Genomic DNA, 6,524 nt, shown 5'->3' with positions numbered 1-6,524 from the left:
CCTATAAGTCTTTGCATTGTCCCGTATAAAATCATTACTAAAGTCATTGTGAATCGACTTAAACCTCTGATGCGACTTTTGATTGCTAGTAATCAAACTAGCTTTGTTGGAGGACAGAATATTATGGACAACGTTGTTATCACTTAAGAGGTGATACATTCAATGAGGATTTGTAAAAGGCAGAAGGGATGGATGGCGGTTAAAATATATTTGGAAAAAGCTTACGATCGGTTACGGTGGGATTTTCTTAAGGACACTCTTGAAGATGTTCAGTTGCCTGACAATTTTGTCCGTATTATTATGAAGTGTGTTTCAACTTCCTCTATGCAAATTTTATGGAATGGAGGGCTAACGGATGAGTTTTATCCTACCAAAGTTGTACGACAAGGAGACCCAATTTAACCTTATTTATTTGTTTTGGCAATGGAGAAGCTTGGTCATGTGATTAATTTGGCAGTTTCAGAAGGGAAGTGGAAGCCTATTAAGTTGGGCAGAAATGGGCCGAGTCTCTCTCATTATTTTTTGCTGATGAAGTGGTGTTATTTGGAGAAGCAAACGTGGATAATACTCGGTGTTTTAAGATGATTCTTGAGCAATTTTGTTTTTATTCTAGTCATAAATTCAATCCTAGTAAGTCGAAAGTTTTTTTTTCGGCTAATACGGAGGTACCAGTTTGCAATATGCTTGTGATTGTTTTAGGATTTTAGGTGGAAGTTGATTTGGGCACTTATTTAGGGGTACCACTTTTCCATAAAATAACTAATAAGAGAACTTTTCAATTCATTGTTGATAAAATACAAAAAAGATTGAATGGCTTTGATGGTAATTTGTTGTCATTTGTAGGAAGAGTAACGTTGGTGAAATCGATGTTGCTAGCTATACTGGTGTTTTTTATGCAGTCCGCTATGATGCCAATAGGGTTGTGTAAGAAGATTGAACAGATAGCCAGCCAATTTGTTTAGGGTTCGACAAGTAGTGGAAAGAAAGTGTTTTTGATTAAATGGGATGGTTGTTGTCAAGATCTAATGAAAGGAGGACTTGGTTTAAGGAAATTAGTGCCTACTAATATCTCCTATTTGATGAAGCTTGCGTACCAAATTATGAAAAATTCTAATGAGTTGTGGGTAAGAGTTTTGCGTAGCAAGTACAAAATGGTAGAAGTTTGTCCCCACTCAATTAGTAGAAATGCGTGTTCTTATGTATGGCGTTCGCTGGCAAAAGTATGGGAACAATTTCACCAGAGACTACATTTGAGTCTAGGAAATGGTAAATCTGTCAGCTTTATAAAGGATAGTTGGACTCCTAGGTTGGGGCCACTAGTTGATCATTTGCTTCCTAATACAGAGGTCTTGATACATATGGAATTAGTTGATTTTGTTGATGTTAATGGTTGCTGGAAATGGTTGGAGTTGAATAACATATTCTGTACAGAGGTTAAAGAATACATAGCTACTTGTCACCCACCTAATGATGCCTTTGGGGAAGATGTATGTCTTTGGCAAGCCACTGACAATAGTAAGTTCACTGTTAATTCTGCGTACAATAGTATTGTCAAGAATAAGTCTTTGCATGATCTTAATGGGTGGAAGAAAATATGGGGAAATTTACTACGTCCTAGAATTAAGCATTTTTTATGGCTAGTTAAGCATAGGAAAATTCTCACAAACTGTGAAAGGGTACGGAGACGGATGATTGATGATGCAAGTTGTTTAGTCTGTGAGGATATTCAAGAAACTACTTGCATGCTTTATGAAATTGCCGAGCTACTGCTGAAGTGTGGAAGAAGATATTCTCTATGGAAGATGTTCCTAGTTTCTTTGGGAAGGCGATGAATGAGTGGATGTCTACTAACCTTAGAGGTGAGTATAGAATGAGAGTTGGAAGGATTGAGACATCAATTATGTTTGGGGTAATGTGCTGGATGTTGTGGAAAAATAGGAAAAATTTTGTATTTCAACATGTAAGGAGTAGAGTGGAGGATATTGTAAAAGCTGCTGAATGTTTCACTGTTAATCTGTATGATACAAATAAGAACAAGAATGCAGCTGGAAATTTCAGAGGCAGTTCGACTAAATGGTATCCGTCCAATAGTGGATGGATCAAGATTAATACGGATGGAGCGGCAAATACAAATGGTAGTTGGTCGGCTGTTAGGGGTGTTTTGAAAGACTCTGCTAGGAATTGGATTGAAGGTTTTCAAAAGTTCATCGGAAGGGGGTCAACAGTGAATGCTGAGTTGTGGGCGATCCTTCATGGCCTAGAAATGGCACAGAACAGAGGGTATGATAAGGTTATTCTTGAAATAGATTGTATGACGACAGTGGAGATGATTAAGTAGGGGTTGAGGAGTACGCCTATAATGACTATAATTAGGAAAATAAAGATGACGCAACGACAATTTGCTGATGTCAAATTCCAATTTGTGCGTAGAGAAGGGAACATGGTTGCAGACTTGTTAGCAATTAATTGTTCCTCAAATGTAGAAAGTTTAGTCAAGATAGATTTTCCTTCATTTCATGTTAAGAAATTACTTCTAGAAGATAAACTAGGAGATGACATTGTAAGAACATATTGAAATAAGGCATTATGATGCTTTCTTTTCTTCTATAAAAAAAATTAACTTGTGCATATTTATAAAAATTTTCAAAACTAAATCCACCCAAAATCTGAAACCAACCCTTATTGAATACCGTAGATGATTTTATTTTTTATGACAAAAAGATAAAGTTGAACTAATTACATAGCGACATTCTGAGTAGAAGGACCACCCTTAGACCTATCCATATCAATAAAGGGGTGAACCATCGTAGGGGAGAGATCAAACACTTGCAAGTTGTCTTTCTCAATCAAGGCTTGTTTAGCTAAGCAATCCGCAGCTTGATTCTACTCCCTCGGCATATATCGCAAAAACCATTGGTTTCCTAAGATAAGATATTTTGGATTCGCCTAATCAAGGCAGAATTTGAGATAGTGGAAGTATTACCAAGGATGGCTTTAATGACTTCCAAACTGTCAGATTGAATGATGACTTGATCATGGCCTCTTCGTTGAATAAGTTTGAGACCCATAAAAATGCCTTAAAGTTCAGCATCAAAGATCGAACATTTACCAAGAAACCGGTGATAACCAACAATTCAATTGACATGCTTACCGCAGATGATTTTTTAACCATTATAAAGCAAATAAATGATCTTTTTGATACATTACGAAATTCCAGGAACCATTTTGCAAATAATAACAATGTAGAATAGTTTATATTGCTATTATTCAAATATATATATTGCTTAACAAAATTAAAAAAAGCATTATATAAATCTATGAATTATTTTTTAATATATAGATAATGATATAATTTCTGTATTAGTAGTTATGATATAACTATATGTTCATGATTAAATTGAATTATACATAATTAAGTGATCTTGAATAAAAATTTAATAGTTGATAAATAAAATAGATGTTAAGTATTGGTATGAGTGATATAAATCATAATAAGTTAATCTATTTTTTAAAATAGTTTTCGACAGAAGCAGTGGTTTAACTTTTAAAATTCACTAAAAATTGTATAAATATATTTAGATGTTTAATAAAATATAGAATTAAATCTTATCGAGTCTAATTTTGCATAAAAGAAATGGTGTAAGTAATGAAATTGTAGATTATGAGATATATGAATTTTTGTGAGAAATGTCAGAATGATTTCGGGTTCCTTTGTTTTGACTTTGAAAAATTATTACAAATTTTACAAAAAATTTTAGGAGATAAAATTTATATTCTTAAAATATTGATGAGTTTATTTTTAAGGGAGACAAACAACAACATTATATGAGTTCCCGTACTGAAAGATAATTAATTTTTAGTAGAGAAGGTTCAAAGCTGCCTAGCAGCAAAATAGTGGAAAATTAAAATAATTTATTGTATAAATTGGCTTAAGTTGATTATGGTAAAAAGGTCATCGAGTCTAGTTTCAAAAACAACAAGAGAATCTTCATTTGGAACATTGTAGGCCAAGATATAAATACTTTAGTGAATGCTACTCAAGTGGACAACTTTACTAAAATTATGTAATTAGTAAAATTAAATTTAATGTTGCATATAGGCATACAATACTAAAAGCCATAAATCGTAGTATAAATACATGTAAATAAAAGATGTGAAATGGAGAGGAGGGAGAGGAAAAATAGCTGAAGAGTGTGATGCTCAAAAATTATTATAAGTGATAGAATTGCTAATACATAAAAATAGCTTAAGTGAATAATTTTAATATGATGTATTAATGGATTTATTGGTAAAATCTTGATAGTTGTGTTAATCGTATAAATTTGATCTAGAAACATATGATACTGAAATTGGAAATAGTTACATGTGAATGATATGCAGAGTGAAATTGGTAGAATTGTGGTAAATAAATTTGATTGTAAGTGATAAGAAATGATAGGATGGAAATCAATTGGATATAAAATCAACATCGCGATTACAGGTTCACCATGTCGCTACGAGCGTAAAACAGTGGGTGACATCGCAACGAGGAACCCCCAATGTTGCGACGACGGCTCGAGGTTTTGAAAACTTTGTAATTTGGTCTCTATCCAATTATAAACTGTTACAAGAGTTGTCAGAAGTTTGAATTGAAATTAAATAAGTTTTTAAATTGTATTGTTAACGCTAATTGATCTTAGTAGTTCGGTTAGAATGATAAAATGAATTGAAATTAATAGTTGTTGCTCCGACAACGAATGTAACACCTTGGCGCTGTGACCAGGCGGTTCGGTCAAGTATGTGGGTGTTACACAAACCCTAGTTAAATATACTAGAGTTGCCACCTCTCATACATATTATGAGGGGTTTTGTGTCTCCCTGTATTGGGTCAAATTATATGTGCTTCTTGGACTTTTAACCAAGACTTTATAATTTAATCCAACCCAATATATGTTTTGAAAATATTGGTTTTGATTAATGAAATAACTTTTTTTTATCCTGTTAGGTCGAGCTAGAAAATGGTGAAGTTCAAAAACAAAATTAATCATCAGCATCTCGACCTTGAGAAGGTGAATTTTGAGGATTGGTAGTATTACCTGACATTATAAAGGAAGAAGAAATAAAAAAGAAGAAGCAAAAATAAAAATAAAGAGAGAAATAATGTAAAGGAATAAAATGGAATAAAAGAATTAAAAAGATTTTTTTAAGTTAATTTATTAATTTTTAATGGATATAACATTTTCGTGTAAAATGGATAAAGAATAGTTTAGGTACTACATATGACAAAAAAAACTAGTGAGGTAGCAAAATAGGTTAAGCCTTTTATGAAATACACTTAATAGTTTAGCTAATGAATATACCAATTTGTCAGGAAAACAAAAAAACAATTTAGGTACTACTTACAATAAAAAATGTTTAAATACCAAAATAAGAAAAAAATAATAATTTAAATATTAACCCATTTTTTGGGTACTAACGTTTACACCTATTTTTAATTTTACGCATTTTTAAATATTTTCCTTAATTACCAAAACATAGAGTTAAAATTAACTTGTATACATTTATAAAAGTTGCAAAATTGAATCCACCCAAAAGCCGAAACCAACCCTTATCCAATACCGCAGTTGATTTTTTAATCATTATAAAGCAGATAAATGATCTTTTTGATATATTACTGAATTCCAGGAACCATTTTTGCAAATAATAACAATGTAGAATACTTTATATTGCTCTTATTCAAATATATATATTGCTCAACAAAAGTAAAAATAGCATTATATAAATATATGAATTATTTTTTAATATATTGATGGGTTTTTTTAAAATTTCACAAACAATTTTTAAAAATATCAATTTGTATTTCATATATTTATTATTTTAAATATTAGTAAATTTAAATATGAAATTTACATTAGTTTATTTAAATTTTAAAGTAATATATTTCTCTATTTAAGAATTTCAAAAAATAAAATAATTTAATTAAATTAAAATATAGTCCGCTAACTTCTAAAGTTTTAAATTGTTTTTTTATAAATTTTTTAACATTGAATAATTTATTAAAACTAAAGATAAGTGTGAAGGAATAATTATATAATATTCTATAATTTTACAAAAGTTATTAATATAATGGATAAGATTTTTTTACTTTTAGTAACATAATTAATTTTAAGAAAAAAAATATATATAGAAAAAACTATTAATATATTGGCTTTAAATTTATATATAAATTTGAAATTTTACATAATCTATTAATGTAAATGTTTTGGTTTTTATATAACGTCTCTCAATAGATAAATCTTATGTATCATCGGTAAATAATAAGAGGATAACTTATAATTAAATAAAATGAAAATAGTGAAAAATTTATAAATAAATATGTATAATTTTATTTAAATATAATTAAATAATAATTAATTATAAAATAAATGCTAAAATCCTAATTTTTAAACTAAGATCTTTAAAATTAAGATCTTAAGTCCGAGAGATATTAATATTTATTTAAAATAGTTATGTTTAATATTTAATTATATTTAAACAAAATTATT

The sequence above is a fragment of the Gossypium hirsutum genome, chromosome D09, assembly GCF_007990345.1.
Source record: "Gossypium hirsutum isolate 1008001.06 chromosome D09, Gossypium_hirsutum_v2.1, whole genome shotgun sequence".
Taxonomy (NCBI): domain Eukaryota; kingdom Viridiplantae; phylum Streptophyta; class Magnoliopsida; order Malvales; family Malvaceae; genus Gossypium; species Gossypium hirsutum.
This window is presented reverse-complemented; position numbering follows the sequence as displayed.